This window comes from Triticum dicoccoides, chromosome 6A (genome assembly GCF_002162155.2).
Source record: "Triticum dicoccoides isolate Atlit2015 ecotype Zavitan chromosome 6A, WEW_v2.0, whole genome shotgun sequence".
NCBI classification, from domain to species: Eukaryota; Viridiplantae; Streptophyta; class Magnoliopsida; order Poales; family Poaceae; genus Triticum; species Triticum dicoccoides.
In genome coordinates this window covers 139555800-139565351 of record NC_041390.1, presented here as the reverse complement: position 1 = coordinate 139565351, position 9552 = coordinate 139555800, and positions in this window count along the sequence as shown.

Sequence of the window (9552 nt, the reverse complement as noted above, 5' to 3'; positions counted from 1 at the left end):
CCATGGGATTTTGAGTGTGTAGTTATGTACGCGCGGCATGAATGCCACCACTTGATTGGAACTGCGATGGAGGCCGGATTGCTAGTCGAGCTCCTAACGAGCCGAGCTCTCCTGTTGTAGAGTAGTTCGGACCCTCTTAACGGTGTCCGTGGGCTCGGCAGCTGAATTAAGGTTCTGCTTGAGAAGGCCGCTCTGTACTTCTGCTGCTAAGGCAGCTATGTGCTCTTCTGTACGAATGGAGCGTTCCGTATTTCCGTTGACTGTTATGACGCCACGTGGATCGGGCATCTTGAGCTTGAGATAAGCATAGTGTGGTACTGCGTTGAATCAAGCGAACGTGGTTCGTCCAAGTAGTGCGTGATAGCCGCTGCAAAAGGGGACGATATCGAAGATTAACTCCTCGCTTCGGAAGTTGACCGGGGATCTGAAGACAACCTCTAGTGTGATTGAGCCCGTACAGCGGGCCTCTACACCTGGTATGACTCCTTTGAAGGTAGTCCTAGTGGGCTTGATCCGAGATGGGTTAATGCCCATTTTTCGCGCTGTATCCTGGTAGAGAAGATTAAGGCTACTACCTTCGTCCATAAGGACGCGAGTCAGGTGGAACCCATCAATTATTGGGTCTAGGACCAGTGCGGCTGAGCCACAATGACAGATACTGGTCGGATGATCCCTGCGATCAAAGGTGATCGGGCATGAAGACCATGGATTAAATTTTGGGGCGACTGGCTCTATCGCGTAGACGTCCCTGAGCGCACGCTTGCGCTCCCTCTTCGGGATGTGGGTAGCATATATCATGTTCACCGTTTTGACCTGAGGGGGAAACTTCTTCTGTCCCCCCTGTGTTCGGTTGTCGTGGCTCTTCGTCTTTGTCCTCGCTTTGCGATCCCTTTTCCCTGTTCTCGGTGTTTAATTTGCCGGCCTGTTAAAAAACCCAGCAATCTATATTTGTATGATTGGGTGGTTTGTCCGGGGTACCATGAATCTGGCACGGACGATCAAGTATGCGGTCCAAGATGGATGGGCCCGAATTGTTCTTTTGGAACATCGTCTTCCGCTGACCGAACTTAGAGCCACTGAATCCGGCATTGATCGCCGTATCCTCGGTGTTGTCACTGTTGTTTCGACGCTTGTATCTGTTGCGTTGAGACTTGTCTTTGTTACTTTTAACTTCAGGGGTGCCGGCGTCGCTTGCATTGTTTTTGCTACAGGCTAACCAACTTTCCTCGCCCGCACAGAAGCGGGTCATGAGTGCCGTGAGGGCCGCCATGGATTTTGGCTTTTCTTGGCCGAGGTGGCGAGCGAGCCATTCGTCGCGGATGTTGTGCTTGAAGGCTGTTAGGGTCTCGGCATCCGGACAATCGACGATTTGATTCTTTTTAGTTAAGAACCTAGTCCTGATTTTCCTGGCGGACTCACCGGGCTGTTGCACTATATGGCTTAGGTCATCAGTGTCCGGGGGTCGAACATATGTACTTTGGAAGTTATCGAGGAAAGCCTCTTCCAAGTCCTCCCAGCTGCAAATAGAATTTTCAGGCAGACTATTTAGCCAGTGTCGAGCTGGCCCTTGAGTTTTAAAGGGGGTATTTGATGGCGTGGAGGTCATTGTCGCGGGCCATATGAATGTGGAGAATGAAGTCTTCGATCCACACCATGGGGTCCATTGTTCCGTCGTATGATTCAATATTCACAGGTTTGAACCCTTCTGGGAATTCATGATCCAGGACCTCATTAGTGAAGCAATGAGGGTGTGCGGCGCCTCTATATCGGGCCGTATCACGACGTAGCTCTGATGGAGCCCGTCTGCGGTTTTCAGCCCGCGCATGACTAGGTTTGTCACGTCCGAATAAGTGGCCGTCGTCGCGTGTCGAGGCGCGTCCTCGAGATCCGTAGATTGATCTGGTATGTCCTACTTTATTGTTCAGGTTCTGCCAGAGGTCATATGTATGGCCGTGGGCTGATTTACCTCTACCTATGTGATGAGGCGGGGCGGGGTGGTGTTTGGCGTGAGTCACCGTTTTGTCCCGACCACGTGGTGGTCGGTCGGCCGCATTGTACGATGGTGGTATGTACTCCGGCGCCTCCTCGTCAAACTGAGGTAGTAATTTGCGCTTTGGGTAGCTTTTGGTTGGGCGCTTGAGGCCGTATTCTTCGGCTTCTAGGACATCAGTCCATTTATCATTGAGCAGATCTTGGTCAGCTTGAAGCTGCTACTGCTTCTTTTTCAGGCTCCTTGCAGTGGCTATTAGCTGGCGCATGAAGCGCTCCTTCTCAAGAGGTTCCTCAGGCACGATGAAATCCTCGGTGTCGAGGCTCACCTCTTCCTCGGAGAGCGTAAGGTAATTATCATCCTCTGAATCTTCGTGCGTAGCCTGTTTACCAGGGCTAACCTGCTCATCTTCTTGTTCATCTTGTTCATTAGCTGTATCGACGGGGTCTTAGTTGTCTTCGGCACCTTCTGGAGTGTTATCTTCTCCTGTGCCGGTGTTTCTGTCTTTACTGCGGCGTGACTTAGAGCAGCGCCTCTGACGCCGGCGTTTGGATTGTATTTCGGAAGGTTTATCTTCAGCTGGATCTTCCTTGTCATTGCCGCTGTTTTCTTTTGGCGCATCCACCATGTATACATCATACGAGGAAGTAGTAGTCCAGCGTCCGTTGAACGGCAGGTTCTGGGCCTCTTCTTCTCCGGCATCGTCATCCATACCGTCGATGTCCTCGGAGTTGTAATCAAGTTCGTTGGTCAGATCCTCGACCGTGGCTATGAAGTGGGTGGCGGGTGGGAAGCAAAATTCTCCGCCGTCAGCCCCTAGTTCGAGACGGATATAGTTCGGCTGTAAGTTCTCCGCCGAGGACAGGTTCTTTAATGAGTTTAGCACATCGCCCAAAGGCGAGTGCTGGAAGATGTCTGCGGCACTAAATTTGAAGATTGATAAACGATTAAGCTCGGCGTCCATGGGCTCACGTGGTTCGGAACTTACGGTCGGAGACGAGTCCGGAGTTCCGCTAACAAAGATGTCGTGAGAGGTTAATTCTATGTGCGGCTCCAACACCGTGGAATCTGTGGCCTCCATGGTGGGGTTGATTCTCCCGTACTTGGGTGGCATAGCTTGGTCCGGATCTAGGGCCAGAGCGGTTGCAGGAGCAATCTTCTGGATGCGGCCTGATGACAGATTTAGGTCATGATCATCGGGGTGACCGGGAGCGGCTACCGCGGTCTCGAATCCGGCAAAGATCAAGTCTCCACGGATGTCCGCAATGTAGTTCAAGCTCCCAAATCTGACCTGATGGCCAGGGGTGTAGCTTTTGATCTACTCCAGATGGCCAAGCGAATTGGCCCGCAATGCGAAGCCGCCGAACACAAAGATCTCTTCGGGAGAAAAGTTTCTCCTTGGACAGCGTCATTATGGATGATTGAAGGGGCATCAAACCTTTTGGCGACAGCACAGTGGAACCCTCAATGAAAGCACCAATGTCGGTGTCAAAACCGGCGGATCTCGGGTAGGGGGTCCCGAACTATGCGTCTAAGGTCGATGGTAACAGGAGACAAGGGACACGATGCTTACCCAGGTTTGGGCCCTCTCTATGGAGGTAATACCCTACATCCTGCTTGACTGATATTGATGAATATGAGTATTACAAGAGTTGATCTACCTCGAGATCGTAATGGCTAAACCCTAGAGGTCTAGCTTGTATGGCTATGATAATGAATCTCCCCCATCCGAACTAAGTCCTCCGGTTTATATAGACACCAGAAGGATCTAGGGTTACACAAGGTTGGTTACAAAGAAGGGAATCTACAAATTCGGTCGCCAAGCTTGCCTTCCACACCAAGGAGAGTCCCATCCGGACACGGGTGCAGTCTTCGGTCTTCGTATCTTCACTGCCCATCAGTCCGTCCCATGGCCAATAGGCCGGACGCCTGAGGACCCCTTTGTCCAGGACTCCCTCAACCGGCTTGATCGAAAGGGGTACTGTTCATCTAGCGGCAACGGCCTCTACTACCATGGGTTTCTGTTCATCCAACCCCCACCGGGAACTGTTCATCCAAACCCCCCAACAACGCTCACTGTTCATCAAGAGGCAGCATTGGTTGGCTTCAATTAGCAGCAGTAGCGAAGGAATCGCTCGATCGGGTTCAATTAGCAGCCATCGATCGATCGCTCGGTTTCTGTAAGACGTAGCCTGCAATGCAATCGCTCGAGTTCAGTTAGAGCCCAACACCTTGCTCGGGTTCAATTAGAGTGCAATGCCTCGCACACACGCACGTACGTATGAGAGAAACGTGCATCGCTCGGCCCCTGACCACCCACCATAACCGGGAACTCCCCCGATATTTTCCTCGCCCTCGCTTCTACCATGGTTTTTTCCATCATGGACGGCCCAAAGAATGTCATGCAGCTGCGTCTCCGGTCCGCCCAGGATGAAAAGCCCATTTTCTGTCATCATTTTTTGTCATAGAAGTAGGATCCCACCACATCTATGATGATACTGGGTTTTGTCACAATTATCATCATAGAAGTGTCATAAGTATGACAGAAAAAAAACTGTTCAGCCCAAAATGTCACGGAGTGTCTTTTTTTGTAGTGCATATTGCATTCTAGCATTCAGAGATTTTTCTTTATACTTGCATAATAATTTGTCTAGATCATCTCTATCCTTACAAGCAAGAATGTCTCTAGTTGTCTCTCCATTCATAACATAGCCTTCCGGTACCTTAGGCAATTCATCTAGGAGGGCTAGTTCTAGTAGGTGTTTCAAGATTTTCAATTTGAAACTTATCATCAGTTTCAACAACATCATTATCATCAATAAATTCACCAAGTGGCACATCATTATCATCAAGCAAGGTACTAGCATCATCATAAGTATCATTCATAGCAGAAGTAGCATCATCAACAACTTGCGACATATCAGGATTAATAGCATGTGGTTGTGTTGCAAGTTTACTTATAACAGAAGGTGAATCTAAAGCAGAACTGGATGGCTGTTCCTAACCTCCCCTCGTCTTAGAGGGAAATATCTTGGTCTTGGCATCCTTCAGATTCTTCATAGTGATAAATTGATAATAATCCCAAGTGACTCAACAAATATAGCTATGCTCCCCAGCAATAGCGACAGAAAAAGGTCTTGATAACCCACAAGTATAGGGGATCGCAGCAGTTTTCGAGGGTAGAGTATTCAACCCAAATTTATAGATTCGACACAAGGAGAGCCAAAGAATATTTGTAAGTATTAGCAACTAAGTTGTCAATTCAGTCACACCTGGAGATTAATTATCTGCAACAAAGTGATTAGTAGCACAGTAATATGATAGTTTTGATAGTAGTGACAACAGCAATAGTAATGGTAACAGTGATAGCAGTAATTTTGTAGCAAGTGCAACAGTAACGATAGCAGTATTAACTTAGCAAGAACAATATAAGAGAAATTCGTAGGCATTGGATCCATGATTTGTTGGATGATATTCATCATGTGACAGTTATAACCTAGGGCGATACGACACTAGCCCCAGTTCATAAATAAAATGTAGGCATGTATTCCGTATATAGTCATACGTGCTTATGGAAAGAACTTGCATGATATCTTTTGTCCTACCCTCCTGTGGCAGCGGGGTCCCATTGGAAACCAAGGGATATTAAGGCCTCCTTTTAATAGAGAATCAGAATAAAGCATTAACACATGGTGAATACATGAACTCCTCAAACTACGATCATCACCGGGAGTGGTCCCGACTATTGTCACTCCGGGGTTGCCGGATCATAACACATAGTAGGTCACTATAACTTGCAAGATCGGATCTAGAACATGGATATAATGGTGATAACATAAACGGTTCAGATCTAAATGAAGGAAATATGCCCTAGAGGCAATAATAAAGTTGTTATTTATATTTCTTTATATCATAATAAATGTTTATTATTCATGCAAGAATTGTATTAACTGGAAACTTAGTACATGTGTGAATACATAGACAAAACAGAGTGTCCCTAGTATGCCTCTACTTGACTAGCTCGTTAACCAAAGATGGTTAAGTTTCCTGACCATAGACATGTGTTGTCATTTGATGAACGGGATCAAATCATTAGAGAATGATGTGATGGACAAGACCCATCCTTTAGCTTAGCACTATGATCGTTTAGTTTATTGTTATTGCTTTCTTCATGACTTATACATGTTCCTATGACTAGGAGATTATGCAACTCCCAAATACCAGAGGAACACTTAGTGTGCTATCAAATGTCACAAGTAACTGGGTGATTATAAAGATGCTCTACAGGTGTCTCCGATGGTGTTTGTTGAGTTGGCATAGATCGAGATTAGAATTTGTCACTCCATGTTTCGGAGAGGTATCTCTGGGCCCTCTCGGTAATGCACATCACTATAAGACTTGCAAGCAATGTGACTAATGAGTTAGTTGCGGGATGATGCATTATGGAATGAGAAAAGAGACTTGTTGGTAATGATATTGAACTAGGTATGATGATACCACGATCGAATCTCGGGCGAGTAACATACCGATGACAAAGGGAACAACGTATGTTGTTATGCTGTTTGACCGATAAAGATCTTCGTAGAATATGTAGGAGCCAATATGAGAATCCAGGTTCCGCTATTGGTTATTGATCGGAAATGTGTCTCGGTCATGTCTACATAGTTCTCGAACCTCAGGGTCTGCACGCTTAACGTTTGATGATGATTTGTATTACGAGTTATGTGATTTGATGAACCGAAGTTTGTTTGGAGTCCCGGATGATATCACGGACATGACGATGTGTCTCAAAATGTTCGAGAGGTAAAGATTCATATATCGGAAGGTTTCATTTGGACATCGGGATGGTTCTGAGTGGTTCGGGCATTTTTCCGAAGTACCGGGAGGTTACGAGGAACCCCCGGGAGAAGTTATGGGCCTTATGGGCCATAAGAGGGAAGCACACCAGCCCACAAGGGGCTGGTGTGCCCACCCTTGGGCAGGAGACTAATTAGGACTAGGAGAAGGGGGCCGGCCCCCTTTCCTTCTCCTTCTCCCTTCCCCATTTCCTACTCTGTGTGGGAGGTGGAATCCTACTAGGACTAGGGAGTGCTAGTAGGACTCCACACCTTGGTGTGCCCCCCTAGGGCCGGTTGCCTCTCCCTCTCCTTCCTTTATATACGAAGGTAGGGGCACCCCTAGAACACACAAGTTGATCTTTTAGCCGTGTGCGGTGCCCCCTCCATAGTTACACACCTCGGTCATAACATCGTAGTGCTTAGGTGAAGCCCTGCGCCGGTAACTTCATCATCACCGTCTCCACACCGTCATGCTGACTTAACTCTCCCTCGGCCTCAATTGGATCAAGAGTTCGACGGATGTCACCGAGCTGAACGTGTGCAGATCATGGAGGTGCCGTACGTTCGGTACTTGGATCGGTTGGATCGTGAAGACGTTCGACTACATCAACCGCATTACTAAATGCTTCCGCTTTCGGTCTACGATGGTACCTAGACACACTCTCCCCTCTCGTTGCTATGCATCTCCTAGATAGATATTGCGTGATCGTAGGAATTTTTTGAAATACTGCGTTCCCCAACAGTGCCATCCGAGCCAGGTCTACGCGTAGATGTTATATGCACGAGTAGAACACAAAGAGTTGTGGGCGATAATAGTCATACTGCATACCAGCAATGTCTTACTTTGATTCAGCAGTATTGTTGGATGAAGCTGCCCGGACCAACATTACATGACCACATTCATGAGACTGGTTCTACCGACGTGCTTTGCACACAGGTGGCTAACGGGTGTCTATTTCTCCAACTTTAGTTGAATCGAGTTTGACTATGCCCGGTCCTTATTGAAGGTTAAAACATCACACTTGGCGAAAAATCGTTGTGGTTTTAATGCGTAGGTAAGAATGGTTCTTGCTAGAAGTCCATAGCAGCCACGTAAAACTTGCAACAACAAAGTAGAGTACGTCTAACTTGTTTTTGCAGGGCATGTTGTGATGTGATATGGTCAAGACGTGATGAGATATAAATTGTTGTATGAGATGATCATGTTTTGTTAAAGTTATCGGCAACTAGCAGGAGCCTTATGGTTGTCTCTTTATTGCATAAGATGCAAGCGCTATATAATTGCTTTACTTTATCACTATGTGATAGCAATAGTTGCAAAAGCAATAGTTGGCGAGACGACCATCTGATGACATGTTGATAGAGATCAAGATGATGGAGATCATGGTGTCATGCCGGTGATGATGGAGATCATGATGGTACTTTGGAGATGGAGATCAAAGGCACAAGATGATGATGGCCATATCATATCACATATTTTGATTGCATGTGATGTTTATATTTTATGCATCTTATTTTGCTTAGTACGACGGTAACATTACGAGATGATCCCTTACTAAAATTTCAAGGTATAAGTGTTCTCCCTGAGTATGCACCGTTGCGACAGTTCTTCGTGCTGAGACACCACGTGATGATCGGGTGTGATAAGCTCTATGTTCACATACAATGGGTGCAAGCCAGTTTTGCACATGCAGAATACTCGGTTTAAACTTGATGAGCCTAGCATATGCAGATATGGCCTCACAACACTGAGACCGAAAGGTCGAATGTGAATCATATAGTAGATATGATCAACATAGGGATGTTCACCATTGAAAGCTACTCCATCTCACGTCATGATCGGACATGGTTTAGTTGATATGGATCACGTGATCATTTAGATGACTAGAGGGATGTCTATCTAAGTGGGAGTTCTTAAGTAATATGATTAATTGAACTTAAATTTATCATGAACTTAGTCCTGATAGTATTTGCATATCTATGTTGTAGATCAATTGCTCACGTATAGCTTCCCCGTTTTATTCATGATATGTTCCTAGAGAAAACTAAGTTGAAAGTTGATAGTAGCAATGATGCAGACTAGGTCCGTGATCTAAGGATTATCCTCATTGCTGCATAGAAGAATTATGTCCTTAATGCACCACTAGGTGACAGAACTATTGTAGGAGCAAATGCAGACGTTATGAACGTTTGACAAGCTCGGTATGATGACTACTTGATAGTTTAGTGCACCATGCTTCCGGGACTTCAAAAATGTTCCAAGAGTTGAAATTGGTATGAACGCCATGGAGCATATGAGATGTTCCAAGAGTTGAAATTGGTATTTCGGACTCATGCCCAAGTCGAGAGGTATTTTTGCCTACAAGATGGAGGAGAATAGCTCAACCGGTGAGCATGTGCTCAGAATGTCTTAGTACTACAATCGCTTGAATCAAGTGGGAGTTAATCTTCCAGATAAGATAGTGATTGATAGAGTTCTCTAGTCACTATCACAAAGTTACTGGAACTTCGTGATGAACTATAATATGCAAGGGATGATGAAAACGATTCCCCGAGCTCTTCGCGATGCTAAAATCGGTGAAGGTAGAAATCAAGAAAAGCATCAAGTGTTGATTGTTGACAAGACCACTAGTTTCAAGCAAAAGGGCAAGGGAAAGAAAGGGAACTTCAAGAAGAATGACAAGCAAGTTGCCACTCCCATGAAGAATCCCAAAGCTAGACCCA